General features: G+C 57.7%; 8 non-coding genes and 4 pseudogenes across 8 annotated transcripts; all 12 read left to right on the plus strand.

Annotated features, from left to right (window-relative positions):
- The first annotated feature begins 577 nt into the window (after positions 1-577).
- Positions 578-696, plus strand: LOC146715695 (5S ribosomal RNA; annotated as a pseudogene).
- A 4,427-nt stretch (positions 697-5,123) lies between these two features.
- On the plus strand, positions 5,124-5,242 carry LOC146715696 (5S ribosomal RNA). The gene has a single exon (XR_014919558.1). It is a non-coding gene; the product is annotated as a 5S ribosomal RNA (ribosomal RNA).
- Positions 5,243-7,844: 2,602 nt separating this feature from the next.
- Positions 7,845-7,963, plus strand: LOC146715697 (5S ribosomal RNA). Its single transcript, XR_014919865.1, has one exon. It is a non-coding gene; the product is annotated as a 5S ribosomal RNA (ribosomal RNA).
- Positions 7,964-10,279: 2,316 nt separating this feature from the next.
- Positions 10,280-10,398, plus strand: LOC146715698 (5S ribosomal RNA; annotated as a pseudogene).
- A 901-nt stretch (positions 10,399-11,299) lies between these two features.
- LOC146715699 (5S ribosomal RNA) lies at positions 11,300-11,418 on the plus strand. Its single transcript, XR_014919559.1, has one exon. It is a non-coding gene; the product is annotated as a 5S ribosomal RNA (ribosomal RNA).
- Positions 11,419-13,228: 1,810 nt separating this feature from the next.
- Positions 13,229-13,347, plus strand: LOC146715700 (5S ribosomal RNA). The gene has a single exon (XR_014919560.1). It is a non-coding gene; the product is annotated as a 5S ribosomal RNA (ribosomal RNA).
- A 664-nt stretch (positions 13,348-14,011) lies between these two features.
- On the plus strand, positions 14,012-14,130 carry LOC146715701 (5S ribosomal RNA; annotated as a pseudogene).
- Positions 14,131-15,183: 1,053 nt separating this feature from the next.
- On the plus strand, positions 15,184-15,302 carry LOC146715702 (5S ribosomal RNA). Its single transcript, XR_014919561.1, has one exon. It is a non-coding gene; the product is annotated as a 5S ribosomal RNA (ribosomal RNA).
- Positions 15,303-16,559: 1,257 nt separating this feature from the next.
- On the plus strand, positions 16,560-16,678 carry LOC146715703 (5S ribosomal RNA). The gene has a single exon (XR_014919904.1). It is a non-coding gene; the product is annotated as a 5S ribosomal RNA (ribosomal RNA).
- Positions 16,679-17,732: 1,054 nt separating this feature from the next.
- LOC146715704 (5S ribosomal RNA) lies at positions 17,733-17,851 on the plus strand (annotated as a pseudogene).
- Positions 17,852-18,672: 821 nt separating this feature from the next.
- Positions 18,673-18,791, plus strand: LOC146715705 (5S ribosomal RNA). The gene has a single exon (XR_014919562.1). It is a non-coding gene; the product is annotated as a 5S ribosomal RNA (ribosomal RNA).
- A 931-nt stretch (positions 18,792-19,722) lies between these two features.
- Positions 19,723-19,841, plus strand: LOC146715706 (5S ribosomal RNA). The gene has a single exon (XR_014919563.1). It is a non-coding gene; the product is annotated as a 5S ribosomal RNA (ribosomal RNA).
- Positions 19,842-20,105: the final 264 nt, after the last annotated feature.

Here is a 20,105-nt window from a genome sequence, read left to right on the forward strand (position 1 = left end):
CTCTTGCTCAGGCCACTTACACCACACCAGGGCCTGTGGCTCTGGCTTAGGCCACTTACACCACACCAGGGCCTGTGGCACTTGCTCAGGCCACTTACACCACACCAGGGCCTGTGGCTGCTGGCTGAGGCCACTTACACCACACCAGGGCCTGTGGCTCTTACTCAGGCCACTTACACCACACCAGGGCCTGTGGCACTGGCTGAGGCCACTTAGACCACACCAGGGCCTGTGGCTGCTGGCTGAGGCCACTTACACCACACCAGGGCCTGTGGCTGCTGGCTGAGGCCACTTACACCAAACCAGGGCCTGTGGCTGCTTGCTGAGGCCATCTTCACCAAACCAGGCCCTGTGCTGCTTGCTGTGGCCATGTAAAACACACCAGGTCCTGTGCTGGTTCTTGAGGCCATCTTCAACAATCCAGGGCCTGTGCTGTTGGATAAATGCCAAACTGAGCCTTTGGGTTAGGGTATTATGCAAACATGCAGGTATGGTTATAGGATTGTCTTCGTAACTTCAGGTACTTGCCACCTAATCACTTGAATCCATAAATTGAGTCATTGTGCTGGGGCCAGCAGCTTACGGCCATACCACCCTGAGCACACCCGACCTCGTCTGATCTCGGAAGCCAAGCAGGGCTGGGCTTGGTTAGTACTTGGATGGGAGACTCCCTGGGAATACCTTGTACTGTAAGCCTTTGATTTTCATGTCATTGAACCGCTTTTGATCCAGAGAAGGGGTGTATTAAAAGACCAAAAGCAGCTGCCCACTAATGAGGGCACATTAACGACATTGCTTTTGGCTCTTTTCCAATGTCTTGTGCTGCTAGCTGATGCCACCTACACCACACCAGGGCCTGAGTGACCGGCTGGGGCCACTTACACCACATCAGGGCCTGTGGCTCTGGCTGAGGCCACTTACACCACACCAGGGCCTGTGGCTGCTGGCTGAGGCCACCTACACCACACCAGGGCCTTAGTTGCTATTGAGGCCAATTACACCACACCAGGGCCTGTGGCTGCTGGCTGAGGCCACCTACACCACACCAGGGCATTAGTTGCTATTGAGGCCAATTACACCACACCAGGGTCTGTGGCTCTTGCTCAGGCCACTTACACCACACCAGGGCCTGTGGCTCTTGCTCAGGCCACTTACACCACACCAGGGCCTGTGGCTGCTGGCTGAGGCCACCTACACCACACCAGGGCATTAGTTGCTATTGAGGCCAATTACACCACACCAGGGTCTGTGGCTCTTGCTCAGGCCACTTACACCACACCAGGGCCTGTGGCTCTTGCTCAGGCCACTTACACCACACCAGGGCCTGTGGCACTGGCTGAGGCCACTTACACCACACCAGGGCCTGTGGCTGCTGGCTGAGGCCACTTACACCACACCAGGGCCTGTGGCTGCTGGCTGAGGCTACTTACACCACACCAGGGCCTGTGGCTGGTGGCTGAGGCCACCTACACCACACCAGGGCCTGTGGCTGCTGGCTGAGGCGACTTATACCACACCAGGGCCCTTTTGCTGCTGGCTGAGGCCACTTACACCACACCAGTGCCTGTGGCTTCTGTCTGAGGCGACTTACACCACACCAGGGCCTGTGGCTGCTGGCTGAGGCCAATTATACCACACCAGGGTCTGTGGCTCTTGCTCAGGCCACTTACACCATACCAGGGCCTGTGGCACTGGCTGAGGCCACTTACACCACACCAGGGCCTGTGGCTGCTGGCTGAGGCCACTTACACCACACCAGGGCCTGTGGCTGCTGGCTGAGGCCACTTACACCACACCAGGGCCTGTGGCTGCTGGCTGAGGCCACCTACACCACACCAGGGCCTGTGGCTGCTGGCTGAGGCGACTTACACCACACCAGGGCCCTTTTGCTGCTGGCTGAGGCCACTTACACCACACCAGTGCCTGTGGCTTCTGGCTGAGGCGACTTACACCACACCAGGGCCTGTGGCTGCTGGCTGATGCCACCTACACCACACCAGGGCCTGAGTGACCGGCTGGGGCCACTTACACCACATCAGGGCCTGTGGCTGCTGGCTGAGGCCAGTTACACCACACCAGAGCCTGTGGCTGCTGGCTGAAGCCACTTACAACACACCAGGGCCTTAGTTGCTATTGAGGCCACTTACACCACACCAGGGCCTGTGGCTGCTGGCTGAGGCCACCTACACCACACCAGGGCCTGTGGCTGCTGGCTGAGGCCACTTACACCACACCAGGGCCTGTGGCTGCTGGCTGAAGCCACTTACACCACACCAGGGCCTTAGTTGCTATTGAGGCCACTTACACCACACCAGGGCCTGTGGCTGCTGGCTGAGGCCACCTACACCACACCAGGGCCCTTTTGCTGCTGGCTGAGGCCACTTACACCACACCAGTGCCTGTGGCTTCTGGCTGAGGCCACTTACACCACACCAGGGCCTGTGGCTGCTGGCTGAGGCCACTTACACCACACCAGGGCCTGTGGCTCTTGCTCAGGCCACTCACATCACACCAGGCCCTGCGCTTCTGGCCGAGGCCATCTTCACCAAACCAGGCCCTGTGGTTCTTGCTCAGGCCACTTACACCACACCAGGGCCTTATTTGCTATTGAGGCCACTTACACCACACCAGGGCCTGTGGCACTTGCTCAGGCCACTTACACCACACCAGGGCCTGTGGCTGCTGGCTGAGGCCACTTACACCACACCAGGGCCTGTGGCTCTTGCTCAGGCCACTTACACCACACCAGGGCCTGTGGCTGCTGGCTGAGGCCACTTACACCACACCAGGGCCTGTGGCTGCTGGCTGAGGCCACCTACACCACACCAGGGCCTGTGGCTGCTGGCTGAGGCCACCTGCACCACACCAGGGCCTGTGGCTGCTGGCTGAGGCGACTTACACCACACCAGGGCCCTTTTGCTGCTGGCTGAGGCCACTTACACCACACCAGTGCCTGTGGCTTCTGGTGAGGCGACTTACACCACACCAGGGCCTGTGGCTGCTGGCTGATGCCACCTACACCACACCAGGGCCTGAGTGACCGGCTGGGGCCACTTACACCACATCAGGGCCTGTGGCTGCTGGCTGAGGCCAGTTACACCACACCAGAGCCTGTGGCTGCTGGCTGAAGCCACTTACACCACACCAGGGCCTTAGTTGCTATTGAGGCCACTTACACCACACCAGGGCCTGTGGCTGCTGGCTGAGGCCACCTACACCACACCAGGGCCTGTGGCTGCTGGCTGAGGCCACTTACACCACACCAGGGCCTGTGGCTGCTGGCTGAAGCCACTTACACCACACCAGGGCCTTAGTTGCTATTGAGGCCACTTACACCACACCAGGGCCTGTGGCTGCTGGCTGAGGCCACCTACACCACACCAGGGCCCTTTTGCTGCTGGCTGAGGCCACTTACACCACACCAGTGCCTGTGGCTTCTGGCTGAGGCCACTTACACCACACCAGGGCCTGTGGCTGCTGGCTGAGGCCACCTACACCACACCAGGGCCTGTGGCTGCTGGCTGAGGCGACTTACACCACACCAGGGCCCTTTTGCTGCTGGCTGAGGCCACTTACACCACACCAGTGCCTGTGGCTTCTGGCTGAGGCGACTTACACCACACCAGGGCCTGTGGCTGCTGGCTGATGCCACCTACACCACACCAGGGCCTGAGTGACCGGCTGGGGCCACTTACACCACATCAGGGCCTGTGGCTCTGGCTGAGGCCACTTACACCACACCAGGGCCTGTGGCTGCTGGCTGAGGCCACTTACACCACACCAGGGCATTAGTTGCTATTGAGGCCAATTACACCACACCAGGGTATGTGGCTCTTGCTCAGGCCACTTACACCACACCAGGGCCTGTGGCTGCTGGCTGAGGCCACCTACACCACACCAGGGCCTGTGGCTGCTGGCTGAGGCGACTTATACCACACCAGGGCCCTTTTGCTGCTGGCTGAGGCCACTTACACCACACCAGTGCCTGTGGCTTCTGTCTGAGGCGACTTACACCACACCAGGGCCTGTGGCTGCTGGCTGAGGCCAATTATACCACACCAGGGTCTGTGGCTCTTGCTCAGGCCACTTACACCACACCAGGGCCTGTGGCACTGACTGAGGCCACTTACACCACACCAGGGCCTGTGGCTGCTGGCTGAGGCCACTTACACCACAACAGGGCCTGTGGCTGCTGGCTGAGGCCACTTACACCACACCAGGGCCTGTGGCTGCTGGCTGAGGCCACCTACACCACACCAGGGCCTGTGGCTGCTGGCTGAGGCGACTTACACCACACCAGGGCCCTTTTGCTGCTGGCTGAGGCCACTTACACCACACCAGTGCCTGTGGCTTCTGGCTGAGGCGACTTACACCACACCAGGGCCTGTGGCTGCTGGCTGATGCCACCTACACCACACCAGGGCCTGAGTGACCGGCTGGGGCCACTTACACCACATCAGGGCCTGTGGCTGCTGGCTGAGGCCACTTACACCACACCAGGGCCTGTGGCTGCTGGCTGAGGCCACCTACACCACACCAGGGCCTTAGTTGCTATTGAGGCCAATTACACCACACCAGGGTCTGTGGCTCTTGCTCAGGCCACTTACACCACACCAGGGCCTGTGGCACTGGCTGAGGCCACTTACACCACACCAGGGCCTGTGGCTGCTGGCTGAGGCCACCTACACCACACCAGGGCCTTAGTTGCTATTGAGGCCAATTACACCACACAAGGGCCTGTGGCTGCTGGCTGAGGCCACCTACACCACACCAGGGCCTGTGGCTGCTGGCTGAGGCCACTTACAACACACCAGGGCCTGTGGCTCTTGCTCAGGCCACTCATATCACACCAGGCCCTGTGCTTCTGGCCGAGGCCATCTTCACCAAACCAGGCCCTGTGCTGCTTGCTGTGGCCATGTACAACACACCAGGCCCTGTGCTGGTTCCTGACGCCATCTTCAACAATCCAGGGCCTGTGCTGTTGGATAAATGCCAAACTGAGCCTTTGGGTTAGGGTATTATGCAAACATGCAGGTATGGTTATAGGATTGTCTTCGTAACTTCAGGTACTTGCCACCTAATCACTTGAATCCATAAATTGAGACATTGTGCTGGGGCCAGCAGCTTACGGCCATACCACCCTGAGCACGCCCGACCTCGTCTGATCTCGGAAGCTAAGCAGGGCTGGGCTTGGTTAGTACTTGGATGGGAGACTGCCTGGGAATACCTGGTGCTGTAAGCCTTTCATTTTCATGTCATTGAACCGCTTTTGATCCAGAGAAGGGGTGTATTAAAAGACCAAAAGCAGCTGCCCATTAATGAGGGCACATTAACGACATTGCTTTTGGCTGTTTTCCAATGTCTTGTGCTGCTAGCTGATGCCACCTACACCACACCACGGCCTTATTTGCTGGCTGAGGCCACATACACCAAACCAGGGCCTTAGTTGCTATTGAGGCCAATTACACCACACCAGGGCCTGTGGCTCTTGCTCAGGCCACTTACACCACACCAGGGCCTGTGGCTCTTGCTCAGGCCACTTACACCACACCAGGGCCTGTGGCTCTTGCTCAGGCCACTTACACCACACCAGGGCCTGTGGCTCTTTCTCAGGCCACTCATACCACACCAGGCCCTGTGCTTCTGGCTGAGGCAACTTAGACCACACCAGGGCCTGTGGCTGCTGGCTGAGGCCACTTACACCACACCAGGGCCTGTGGCTGCTGGCTGAGGCCATCTACACCACACCAGGGCCTGTGGCTGCTGGCTGAGGCGACTTACACCACACCAGGGCCCTTTTGCTGATGGCTGAGGCCACTTACACCACACCAGGGCCTGTGGCTTCTGGCTGAGGCGACTTACACCACACCAGGGCCTGTGGCTGCTGGCTGAGGCCACTTACACCACACCAGGGCCTGTGGCTGCTGGCTTAGGCCACCTACACCACACCAGGGCCTTAGTTGCTATTGAGGCCAATTACACCACACCATGGTCTGTGGCTCTTGCTCAGGCCACTTACACCACACCAGGGCCTGTGGCACTGGCTGAGGCCACTTACACCACACCAGGGCCTGTGGCTGCTGGCTGAGGCCACTTACACCACACAAGGGCTTGTGGCTGCTGGCTGAGGCCACCTACACCACACCAGGGCCTGTGGCTCTTGCTCAGGCCACTTACACCACACCAGGGCCTGTGGCTCTTGCTCAGGCCACTTACACCACACCAGGGCCTGTGGCTCTTGCTCAGGCCACTCATATCACACCAGGCCCTGTGCTTCTGGCTGAGGCCACTTAGACCACACCAGGGCCTGTGGCTGCTGGCTGAGGCCACTTACACCACACCAGGGCCTGTGGCTGCTGGCTGAGGCCATCTACACCACACCAGGGCCTGTGGCTGCTGGCTGAGGCGACTTACACCACACCAGGGCCCTTTTGCTGCTGGCTGAGGCCACTTACACCACACCAGTGCCTGTGGCTTCTGGCTGAGGCGACTTACACCACACCAGGGCCCTTTTGCTGCTGGCTGAGGCCACTTACACCACACCAGTGCCTGTGGCTGCTGGCTGAGGCCACTTACACCACACCAGGGCCTGTGGCTTCTGGCCGAGGCCATCTTCACCAAACCAGGCCCTGTGGCTCTTGCTCAGGCCACTTACACCACACCAGGGCCTGTGGCTCTGGCTTAGGCCACTTACACCACACCAGGGCCTGTGGCTGCTGGCTGAGGCCACCTACACCACACCAGGGCCTTAGTTGCTATTGAGGCCAATTACACCACACCAGGGTCTGTGGCTCTTGCTCAGGCCACTTACACCACACCAGGGCCTGTGGCACTGGCTGAGGCCACTTACACCACACCAGGGCCTGTGGCTGCTGGCTTAGGCCACCTACACCACACCAGGGCCTTAGTTGCTATTGAGGCCAATTACACCACACAAGGGCCTGTGGCTGCTGGCTGAGGCCACCTACACCACACCAGGGCCTGTGGCTGCTGGCTGAGGCCACTTACACCACACCAGGGCCCTTTTGCTGCTGGCTGAGGCCACTTACACCACACCAGTGCCTGTGGCTTCTGGCTGAGGCGACTTACACCACACCAGGGCCTGTGGCTGCTGGCTGAGGCCACTTACACCACACCAGGGCCTGTGGCTGCTGGCTGAGGCCACCTACACCACACCAGGGAATTAGTTGCTATTGAGGCCAATTACACCACACCAGGGTCTGTGGCTCTTGCTCAGGCCACTTACACCACACCAGGGCCTGTGGCTCTTGCTCAGGCCACTTACACCACACCAGGGCCTGTGGCTGCTGGCTGAGGCCACTTACACCACACCAGGGCCTGTGGCTGCTGGCTGAGGCCACCTACACCACACCAGGGCCTGTGGCTGCTGGCTGAGGCCACCTACACCACACCAGGGCCTGTGGCTGCTGGCTGAGGCCACTTACACCACACCAGTGCCTGTGGCTTCTGGCTGAGGCGACTTACACCACACCAGGGCCTGTGGCTGCTGGCTGAGGCCACTTACACCACACCAAGGCCTGTGGCTCTTGCTCAGGCCACTCACATCACACCAGGCCCTGCGCTTCTGGCCGAGGCCATCTTCACCAAACCAGGCCCTGTGCTCCTTGCTGTGGCCATGTACAACACACCAGGCCCTGTGCTGGTTCCTGAGGCCATCTTCAACAATCCAGGGCCTGTGCTGTTGGATAAATGCCAAACTGAGCCTTTGGGTTAGGGTATTATGCAAACATGCAGGTATGGTTATAGCATTGTCTTCGTAACTTCAGGTACTTGCCACCTAATCACTTGAATCCATAAATTGAGACATTGTGCTGGAGCCAGCAGCTTACGGCCATACCACCCTGAGCACGCCTGACCTCATCTGATCTCGGAAGCTAAGCAGGGCTGGGCTTGGTTAGTACTTGGATGGGAGACTGCCTGGGAATACCTGGTGCTGTAAGCCTTTGATTTTTCATGTCATTGAACCGCTTTTGATCCAGAGAAGGGGTGTATTAAAAGACCAAAAGCAGCTGCCCATTAATGAGGGCACATTAACGACACTGCTTTTGGCTCTTTTCCAATGTCTTGTGCTGCTAGCTGATGCAACCTACACCACACAAGGGCCTGAGTGACCGGCTGGGGCCACTTACACCACATCAGGGCCTGTGGCTCTGGCTGAGGCCACTTTCACCACACCAGGGCCTGTGGCTGCTGGCTGAGGCCACCTACACCACACCAGGGCATTAGTTGCTATTGAGGCCAATTACACCACACCAGGGTCTGTGGCTCTTGCTCAGGCCACTTACACCACACCAGGGCCTGTGGCTCTTGCTCAGGCCACTTACACCACACCAGGGCCTGTGGCTGCTGGCTGAGGCCACCTACACCACACCAGGGCATTAGTTGCTATTGAGGCCAATTACACCACACCAGGGTCTGTGGCTCTTGCTCAGGCCACTTACACCACACCAGGGCCTGTGGCTCTTGCTCAGGCCACTTACACCACACCAGGGCCTGTGGCACTGGCTGAGGCCACTTACACCACACCAGGGCCTGTGGCTGCTGGCTGAGGCCACTTACACCACACCAGGGCCTGTGGCTGCTGGCTGAGGCCACTTACACCACACCAGGGCCTGTGGCTGGTGGCTGAGGCCACCTACACCACACCAGGGCCTGTGGCTGCTGGCTGAGGCGACTTATACCACACCAGGGCCCTTTTGCTGCTGGCTGAGGCCACTTACACCACACCAGTGCCTGTGGCTTCTGTCTGAGGCGACTTACACCACATCAGGGCCTGTGGCTCTGGCTGAGGCCACTTACACCACACCAGGGCCTGTGGCTGCTGGCTGAGGCCAGTTACACCACACCAGAGCCTGTGGCTGCTGGCTGAAGCCACTTACACCACACCAGGGCCTTAGTTGCTATATAGGCCACTTACACCACACCAGGGCCTGTGGCTGCTGGCTGAGGCCACCTACACCACACCAGGGCCTGTGGCTGCTGGCTGAGGCCACTTACACCACACCAGGGCCTGTGGCTGCTGGCTGAAGCCACTTACACCACACCAGGGCCTTAGTTGCTATTGAGGCCACTTACACCACACCAGGGCCTGTGGCTGCTGGCTGAGGCCACCTACACCACACCAGGGCCCTTTTGCTGCTGGCTGAGGCCACTTACACCACACCAGTGCCTGTGGCTTCTGGCTGAGGCCACTTACACCACACCAGGGCCTGTGGCTGCTGGCTGAGGCCACTTACACCACACCAGGGCCTGTGGCTCTTGCTCAGGCCACTCACATCACACCAGGCCCTGCGCTTCTGGCCGAGGCCATCTTCACCAAACCAGGCCCTGTGGTTCTTGCTCAGGCCACTTACACCACACCAGGGCCTTATTTGCTATTGAGGCCACTTACACCACACCAGGGCCTGTGGCACTTGCTCAGGCCACTTACACCACACCAGGGCCTGTGGCACTTGCTCAGGCCACTTACACCACACCAGGGCCTGTGGCTGCTGGCTGAGGCCACTTACACCACACCAGGGCCTGTGGCTCTTGCTCAGGCCACTTACACCACACCAGGGCCTGTGGCACTGGCTGAGGCCACTTAGACCACACCAGGGCCTGTGGCTGCTGGCTGAGGCCACTCACACCACACCAGGGCCTGTGGCTGCTAGCTGATGCCACCTACACCACACCAGGGCCTGAGTGACCGGCTGGGGCCACTTACACCACACCAGGGCCTGTGGCTCCTGGCTGAGGCCACCTACACCACACCGGGGCCTTAGTTGCTATTGAGGCCAATTACACCACACCAGGGTATGTGGCTCTTGCTCAGGCCACTTACACCACACCAGGGCCTTAGTTGCTATTGAGGCCACTTACACCACACCAGGGCCTGTGGCTGCTGGCTGAGGCCACCTACACCACACCAGGGCCTTAGTTGCTATTGAGGCCAATTACACCACACCAGGGTATGTGGCTCTTGCTCAGGCCACTCACATCACACCAGGCCCTGCTCTTCTGGCCGAGGCCATCTTCACCAAACCAGGCCCTGTGCTGCTAGCTGTGGCCATGTACAACACACCAGGCCCTGTGCTGGTTCCTGAGGCCATCTTCAACAATCCAGGGCCTGTGCTGTTGGATAAATGCTAAACTGAGCCTTTGGGTTAGGGTATTATGCAAACATGCAGGTATGGTTATAGGATTGTCTTCGTAACTTCAGGTACTTGCCACCTAATCACTTGAATCCATAAATTGAGTCATTGTGCTGGGGCCAGCAGCTTATGGCCATACCACCCTGAGCACGCCTGACCTCGTCTGATCTCGCAAGCTAAGCAGGGCTGGGCTTGGTTAGTACTTGGATGGGAGACTGCCTGTGAATACCTGGTGCTGTAAGCCTTTCATTTTCATGTCATTGAACCGCTTTTGATCCAGAGAAGGGGTGTATTAAAAGACCAAAAGCAGCTGCCCACTAATGAGGGCACATTAACGACATTGCTTTTGGCTCTTTTCCAATGTCTTGTGCTGCTAGCTGATGCCACCTACACCACACCAGGGCCTGAGTGACCGGCTGGGGCCACTTACACCACATCAGGGCCTGTGGCTCTGGCTGAGGCCACTTACACCACACCAGGGCCTGTGGCTGCTGGCTGAGGCCACCTACACCACACCAGGGCCTTAGTTGCTATTGAGGCCAATTACACCACACCAGGGCCTGTGGCTCTTGCTCAGGCCACTTACACCACACCAGGGCCTGTGGCACTGGCTGAGGCCACTTAGACCACACCAGGGCCTGTGGCTGCTGGCTGAGGCCACCTACACCACACCAGGGCCTGTGGCTGCTGGCTGAGGCGACTTACACCACACCAGGGCCCTTTTGCTGCTGGCTGAGGCCACTTACACCACACCAGTGCCTGTGGCTTCTGGCTGAGGCGACTTACACCACACCAGGGCCTGTGGCTGCTGGCTGAGGCCACTTACACCACACCAAGGCCTGTGGCTCTTGCTCAGGCCACTCACATCACACCAGGCCCTGCGCTTCTGGCCGAGGCCATCTTCACCAAACCAGGCCCTGTGCTGCTTGCTGTGGCCATGTACAACACACCAGGCCCTGTGCTGGTTCCTGAGGCCATCTTCAACAATCCAGGGCCTGTGCTGTTGGATAAATGCCAAACTGAGCCTTTGGGTTAGGGTATTATGCAAACATGCAGGTATGGTTATAGGATTGTCTTCGTAACTTCAGGTACTTGCCACCTAATCACTTGAATCCATAAATTGAGACATTGTGCTGGGGCCAGCAGCTTACGGCCATACCACCCTGAGCACGCCCGACCTCGTCTGATCTCGGAAGCTAAGCAGGGCTGGGCTTGGTTAGTACTTGGATGGGAGACTGCCTGGGAATACCTGGTGCTGTAAGCCTTTAATTTTCATGTCATTGAACCGCTTTTGATCCAGAGAAGGGGTGTATTAAAAGACCAAAAGCAGCTGCCCATTAATGAGGGCACATTAACGACACTGCTTTTGGCTGTTTTCCAATGTCTTGTGCTGCTAGCTGATGCCACCTACACCACACCAGGGCCTGAGTGACCGGCTGGGGCCACTTACACCACATCAGGGCCTGTGGCTCTGGCTGAGGCCACTTACACCACACCAGGGCCTGTGGCTGCTGGCTGAGGCCAGTTACACCACACCAGAGCCTGTGGCTGCTGGCTGAAGCCACTTACACCACACCAGGGCCTTAGTTGCTATTGAGGCCACTTACACCACACCAGGGCCTGTGGCTGCTGGCTGAGGCCACCTACACCACACCAGGGCCTGTGGCTGCTGGCTGAGGCCATTTACACCACACCAGGGCCTGTGGCTGCTGGCTGAAGCCACTTACACCACACCAGGGCCTTAGTTGCTATTGAGGCCACTTACACCACACCAGGGCCTGTGGCTGCTGGCTGAGGCCACCTACACCACACCAGGGCCCTTTTGCTGCTGGCTGAGGCCACTTACACCACACCAGTGCCTGTGGCTTCTGGCTGAGGCCACTTACACCACACCAGGGCCTTATTTGCTATTGAGGCCACTTACACCACACCAGGGCCTGTGGCTCTGGCTTAGGCCACTTACACCACACCAGGGCCTGTGGCACTTGCTCAGGCCACTTACACCACACCAGGGCCTGTGGCTGCTGGCTGAGGCCACTTACACCACACCAGGGCCTGTGGCTCTTGCTCAGGCCACTTACACCACACCAGGGCCTGTGGCACTGGTTGAGGCCACTTAGACCACACCAGGGCCTGTGGCTGCTGGCTGAGGCCACTCACACCACACCAGGGCCTGTGGCTGCTAGCTGAGGCCACTTACACCAAACCAGGGCCTGTGGCTGCTTGCTGAGGCCATCTTCACCAAACCAGGCCCTGTGGCTGCTGGCTGAGGCCACTTACACCACACAAGGGCCTTAGTTGCTATTGAGGCCAATTACACCACACCAGGGTATGTGGCTCTTGCTCAGGCCACTTACACCACACCAGGGCCTTAGTTGCTATTGAGGCCAATTACACCACACCAGGGCCTGTGGCACTGGCTGAGGCCACTTACACCACACCAGGGCCTGTGGCTGCTGGCTGAGGCCACTTACAACACACCAGGGCCTGTGGCTGCTGGCTGAGGCCACTTACACCACACAAGGGCCTGTGGCACTGGCTGAGGCCACTTACACCACACCAGGGCCTGTGGCTGCTGGCTGAGGCCACTTACAACACACCAGGGCCTGTGGCTGCTGGCTGAGGCCACTTACACCAAACCAGGGCCTGTGGCTGCTGGCTGAGGCCACTTACACCACACCAGGGCCTGTGGCTGCTGGCTGAGGCCACTTACACCAAACCAGGGCCTGTGGCTGCTGGCTGAGGCCACTTACACCACACCAGGGCCTGTGGCTGCTGGCTGAGGCCACTTACACCAAACCAGGGCCTGTGGCTGCTTGCTGAGGCCATCTTCACCAAACCAGGCCCTGTGCTGCTTGCTGTGGCCATGTAAAACACACCAGGTCCTGTGCTGGTTCTTGAGGCCATCTTCAACAATCCAGGGCCTGTGCTGTTGGATAAATGCCAAACTGAGCCTTTGGGTTAGGGTATTATGCAAACATGCAGGTATGGTTATAGGATTGTCTTCGTAACTTCAGGTACTTGCCACCTAATCACTTGAATCCATAAATTGAGACATTGTGCTGGGGCCAGCAGCTTACGGCCATACCACCCTGAGCACGCCCGACCTCGTCTGATCTCGGAAGCTAAGCAGGGCTGGGCTTGGTTAGTACTTGGATGGGAGACTGCCTGGGAATACCTGGTGCTGTAAGCCTTTCATTTTCATGTCATTGAACCGCTTTTGATCCAGAGAAGGGGTGTATTAAAAGACCAAAAGCAGCTCCCCATTAATGAGGGCACATTAACGACATTGCTTTTGGCTGTTTTCCAATGTCTTGTGCTGCTAGCTGATGCCACTTACACCACACCAGGGCCTGTGGCTGCTGGCTGAGGCCACTTACACCACACCAGGGCCTGTGGCTGCTGGCTGAGGCCACCTACACCACACCAGGGCCTTAGTTGCTATTGAGGCCAATTACACCACACAAGGGCCTGTGGCTGCTGGCTGAGGCCACCTACACCACACCAGGGCCTGTGGCTGCTGGCTGAGGCCACTTACAACACACCAGGGCCTGTGGCTCTTGCTCAGGCCACTCATATCACACCAGGCCCTGTGCTTCTGGCCGAGGCCATCTTCACCAAACCAGGCCCTGTGCTGCTTGCTGTGGCCATGTACAACACACCAGGCCCTGTGCTGGTTCCTGACGCCATCTTCAACAATCCAGGGCCTGTGCTGTTGGATAAATGCCAAACTGAGCCTTTGGGTTAGGGTATTATGCAAACATGCAGGTATGGTTATAGGATTGTCTTCGTAACTTCAGGTACTTGCCACCTAATCACTTGAATCCATAAATTGAGACATTGTGCTGGGGCCAGCAGCTTACGGCCATACCACCCTGAGCACGCCCAACCTCGTCTGATCTCGGAAGCTAAGCAGGGCTGGGCTTGGTTAGTACTTGGATGGGAGACTGCCTGGGAATACCTGGTGCTGTAAGCCTTTCATTTTCATGTCATTGAACCGCTTTTGATCCAGAGAAGGGGTGTATTAAAAGACCAAAAGCAGCTGCCCATTAATGAGGGCACATTAACGACATTGCTTTTGGCTGTTTTCCAATGTCTTGTGCTGCTAGCTGATGCCACCTACACCACACCACGGCCTTATTTGCTGGCTGAGGCCACATACACCAAACCAGGGCCTTAGTTGCTATTGAGGCCAATTACACCACACCAGGGCCTGTGGCTCTTGCTCAGGCCACTTACACCACACCAGGGCCTGTGGCTCTGGCTGAGGCCATTTTCACCACACCAGGGCCTGTGGCTGCTGGCTGAGGCCACCTACACCACACCAGGGCATTAGTTGCTATTGAGGCCAATTACACCACACCAGGGTCTGTGGCTCTTGCTCAGGCCACTTACACCACACCAGGGCCTGTGGCTCTTGCTCAGGCCACTTACACCACACCAGGGCCTGTGGCTGCTGGCTGAGGCCACCTACACCAAACCAGGGCATTAGTTGCTATTGAGGCCAATTACACCACACCAGGGTCTGTGGCTCTTGCTCAGGCCACTTACACCACACCAGGGCCTGTGGCTCTTGCTCAGGCCACTTACACCACACCAGGGCCTGTGGCTGCTGGCTGAGGCCACCTACACCACACCAGGGCCTTAGTTGCTATTGAGGCCAATTACACCACACAAGGGCCTGTGGCTGCTGGCTGAGGCCACCTACACCACACCAGGGCCTGTGGCTGCTGGCTGAGGCCACTTACACCACACAAGGGCTTGTGGCTGCTGGCTGAGGCCACCTACACCACACCAGGGCCTGTGCTGCTTGCTGTGGCCATGTACAACACACCAGGCCCTGTGCTGTTTCCTGAGGCCATCTTCAACAATCCAGGGCCTGTGCTGTTGGATAAATGCCAAACTGAGCCTTTGGGTTAGGGTATTATGCAAACATGCAGGTATGGTTATAGGATTGTCTTCGTAACTTCAGGTACTTGCCACCTAATCACTTGAATCCATAAATTGAGACATTGTGCTGGGCCCAGCAGCTTACGGCCATACCACCCTGAGCACGCCCGACCTCGTCTGATCTCGGAAGCTAAGCAGGGCTGGGCTTGGTTAGTACTTGGATGGGAGACTGCCTGGGAATACCTGGTGCTGTAAGCCTTTAATTTTCATGTCATTGAACCGCTTTTGATCCAGAGAAGGGGTGTATTAAAAGACCAGAAGCAGCTCCCCATTAATGAGGGCACATTAACGACACTGCTTTTGGCTGTTTTCCAATGTTTTGTGCTGCTAGCTGATGCCACCTACACCACACCAGGGCCTGAGTGACCGGCTGGGGCCACTTACACCACATCAGGGCCTGTGGCTCTGGCTGAGGCCACTTACACCACACCAGGGCCTGTGGCTGCTGGCTGAGGCCAGTTACACCACACCAGAGCCTGTGGCTGCTGGCTGAAGCCACTTACACCACACCAGGGCCTTAGTTGCTATTGAGGCCACTTACACCACACCAGGGCCTGTGGCTGCTGGCTGAGGCCACCTACACCACACCAGGGCCTGTGGCTGCTGGCTGAGGCCACTTACACCACACCAGGGCCTGTGGCTGCTGGCTGAAGCCACTTACACCACACCAGGGCCTTAGTTGCTATTGAGGCCACTTACACCACACCAGGGCCTGTGGCTGCTGGCTGAGGCCACCTACACCACACCAGGGCCCTTTTGCTGCTGGCTGAGGCCACTTACAACACACCAGTGCATGTGGCTTCTGGCTGAGGCCACTTACACCACACCAGGGCCTGTGGCTGCTGGCTGAGGCCACTTACACCACACCAGGGCCTGTGGCTCTTGCTCAGGCCACTCACATCACACCAGGCCCTGCGCTTCTGGCCGAGGCCATCTTCACCAAACCAGGCCCTGTGGTTCTTGCTCAGGCCACTTACACCACACCAGGGCCTGTGGCTCTGGCTTAGGCCACTTACACCACACCAGGGCCTGTGGCTCTGGCTTAGGCCACTTACACCACACCAGGGCCTGTGGCACTGGCTGAGGCCACTTAGACCACACCAGGGCCTGTGGCTGCTGGCTGAGGCCACTCACACCACACCAGGGCCTGTGGCTGCTAGCTGAGGCCACTTACACCAAACCAGGGCCTGTGGCTGCTTGCTGAGGCCATCTTCACCAAACCAGGCCCTGTGCTGCTTGCTGTGGCCATGTAAAACACACCAGGTCCTGTGCTGGTTCTTGAGGCCATCTTCAACAATCCAGGGCCTGTGCTGTTGGATAAATGCCAAACTGAGCCTTTTGGTTAGGGTATTATGCAAACATGAAGGTATGGTTATAGGATTGTCTTCGTAACTTCAGGTACTTGCCACCTAATCACTTGAATCCATAAATTGAGACATTGTGCTGGGGCCAGCAGCTTACGGCCATACCACCCTGAGCACGCCTGACCTCGTCTGATCTCGGAAGCTAAGCAGGGCTGGGCTTGGTTAGTACTTGGATGGGAGACTGCCTGGGAATACCTGGTGCTGTAAGCCTTTCATTTTCATGTCATTGAACCGCTTTTGATCCAGAGAAGGGGTGTATTAAAAGACCAGAAGCAGCTCCCCATTAATGAGGGCACATTAACGACATTGCTTTTGGCTGTTTTCCAATGTCTTGTGCTGCTAGCTGATGCCACCTACACCACACCAGGGCCTGAGTGACCGGCTGGGGCCACTTACACCACATCAGGGCCTGTTGCTCTGGCTGAGGCCACTTACACCACACCAGGGCCTGTGGCTGCTGGCTGAGGCCACCTACACCACACCAGGGCCTTAGTTGCTATTGAGGCCAATTACACCACACCAGGGTATGTGGCTCTTGCTCAGGCCACTTACACCACACCAGGGCCTTAGTTGCTATTGAGGCCAATTACACCACACCAGGGCCTGTGGCTCTTGCTCAGGCCACTCACATCACACCAGGCCCTGCGCTTCTGGCCGAGGCCATCTTCACCAAACCAGGCCCTGTGGCTCTTGCTCAGGCCACTTACACCACACCAGGGCCTGTGGCTCTGGCTTAGGCCACTTACACCACACCAGGGCCTGTGGCACTTGCTCAGGCCACTTACACCACACCAGGGCCTGTGGCTGCTGGCTGAGGCCACTTACACCACACCAGGGCCTGTGGCTCTTACTCAGGCCACTTACACCACACCAGGGCCTGTGGCACTGGCTGAGGCCACTTAGACCACACCAGGGCCTGTGGCTGCTGGCTGAGGCCACTTACACCACACCAGGGCCTGTGGCTGCTGGCTGAGGCCACTTACACCAAACCAGGGCCTGTGGCTGCTTGCTGAGGCCATCTTCACCAAACCAGGCCCTGTGCTGCTTGCTGTGGCCATGTAAAACACACCAGGTCCTGTGCTGGTTCTTGAGGCCATCTTCAACAATCCAGGGCCTGTGCTGTTGGATAAATGCCAAACTGAGCCTTTGGGTTAGTGTATTATGCAAACATGCAGGTATGGTTATAGGATTGTCTACGTAACTTCAGGTACTTGCCACCTAATCACTTGAATCCATAAATTGAGACATTGTGCTGGAGCCAGCAGCTTTCGGCCATACCACCCTGAGCACGCCCGACCTCGTCTGATCTCGGAAGCTAAGCAGGGCTGGGCTTGGTTAGTACTTGGATGGGAGACTGCCTGGGAATACCTGGTGCTGTAAGCCTTTCATTTTCATGTCATTGAACCGCTTTTGATCCAGAGAAGGGGTGTATTAAAAGACCAAAAGCAGCTCCCCATTAATGAGGGCACATTAACGACATTGCTTTTGGCTGTTTTCCAATGTCTTGTGCTGCTAGCTGATGCCACTTACACCACACCAGGGCCTGTGGCTGCTGGCTGAGGCCACTTACACCACACCAGGGCCTGTGGCTGCTGGCTGAGGCCACCTACACCACACCAGGGCCTTAGTTGCTATTGAGGCCAATTACACCACACCAGGGTCTGTGGCTCTTGCTCAGGCCACTTACACCACACCAGGGCCTGTGGCTGCTGGCTGAGGCCACTTACACCACACCAGGGCCTGTGGCTGCTGGCTGAGGCCACCTACACCACACCAGGGCCTTAGTTGCTATTGAGGCCAATTACACCACACAAGGGCCTGTGGCTGCTGGCTGAGGCCACCTACACCACACCAGGGCCTGTGGCTGCTGGCTGAGGCCACTTACAACACACCAGGGCCTGTGGCTCTTGCTCAGGCCACTCATATCACACCAGGCCCTGTGCTTCTGGCCGAGGCCATCTTCACCAAACCAGGCCCTGTGCTGCTTGCTGTGGCCATGTACAACACACCAGGTCCTGTGCTGGTTCCTGACGCCATCTTCAACAATCCAGGGCCTGTGCTGTTGGATAAATGCCAAACTGAGCCTTTGGGTTAGGGTATTATGCAAACATGCAGGTATGGTTATAGGATTGTCTTCGTAACTTCAGGTACTTGCCACCTAATCACTTGAATCCATAAATTGAGACATTGTGCTGGGGCCAGCAGCTTACGGCCATACCACCCTGAGCACGCCCGACCTCGTCTGATCTCGGAAGCTAAGCAGGGCTGGGCTTGGTTAGTACTTGGATGGGAGACTGCCTGGGAATACCTGGTGCTGTAAGCCTTTCATGTCATTGAACCGCTTTTGATCCAGAGAAGGTGTGTATTAAAAGACCAAAAGCAGCTGCCCATTAATGAGGGCACATTAACGACATTGCTTTTGGCTGTTTTCCAATGTCTTGTGCTGCTAGCTGATGCCACCTACACCACACCACGGCCTTATTTGCTGGCTGAGGCCACATACACCAAACCAGGGCCTTAGTTGCTATTGAGGCCACTTACACCACACCAGGGCCTGTGGCTGCTGGCTGAGGCCACCTACACCACACCAGGGCCTTAGTTGCTATTGAGGCCAATTACACCACACCAGGGTCTGTGGCTCTTGCTCAGGCCACTTACACCACACCAGGGCCTGTGGCACTGGCTGAGGCCACTTACACCACACCAGGGCCTGTGGCTGCTGGCTTAGGCCACCTACACCACACCAGGGCCTTAGTTGCTATTGAGGCCAATTACACCACACAAGGGCCTGTGGCTGCTGGCTGAGGCCACCTACACCACACCAGGGCCTGTGGCTGCTGGCTGAGGCCACTTACACCACACCAGTGCCTGTGGCTTCTGGCTGAGGCGACTTACACCACACCAGGGCCTGTGGCTGCTGGCTGAGGCCACTTACACCACACCAAGGCCTGTGGCTCTTGCTCAGGCCACTCACATCACACCAGGCCCTGCGCTTCTGGCCGAGGCCATCTTCACCAAACCAGGCCCTGTGCTCCTTGCTGTGGCCATGTACAACACACCAGGCCCTGTGCTGGTTCCTGAGGCCATCTTCAACAATCCAGGGCCTGTGCTGTTGGATAAATGCCAAACTGAGCCTTTGGGTTAGGGTATTATGCAAACATGCAGGTATGGTTATAGCATTGTCTTCGTAACTTCAGGTACTTGCCACCTAATCACTTGAATCCATAAATTGAGACATTGTGCTGGCGCCAACAGCTTACGGCCATACCACCCTGAGCACGCCCGACCTCGTCTGATCTCGGAAGCTAAGCAGGGCTGGGCTTGGTTAGTACTTGGATGGGAGACTGCCTGGGAATACCTGGTGCTGTAAGCCTTTGATTTTCATGTCATTGAACCGCTTTTGATCCAGAGAAGGGGTGTATTAAAAGACCAAAAGCAGCTGCCCATTAATGAGGGCACATTAACGACACTGCTTTTGGCTCTTTTCCAATGTCTTGTGCTGCTAGCTGATGCAACCTACACCACACAAGGGCCTGAGTGACCGGCTGGGGCCACTTACACCACATCAGGGCCTGTGGCTCTGGCTGAGGCCACTTTCACCACACCAGGGCCTGTGGCTCTGGCTGAGGCCACTTTC

The sequence above is a fragment of the Copadichromis virginalis genome, linkage group LG3 (genome assembly GCF_057382275.1).
Source record: "Copadichromis virginalis isolate Kocher_CV1m ecotype Utaka linkage group LG3, C_Virginalis_male_GT1.1, whole genome shotgun sequence".
In the NCBI taxonomy this organism is placed as follows: Eukaryota; Metazoa; Chordata; class Actinopteri; order Cichliformes; family Cichlidae; genus Copadichromis; species Copadichromis virginalis.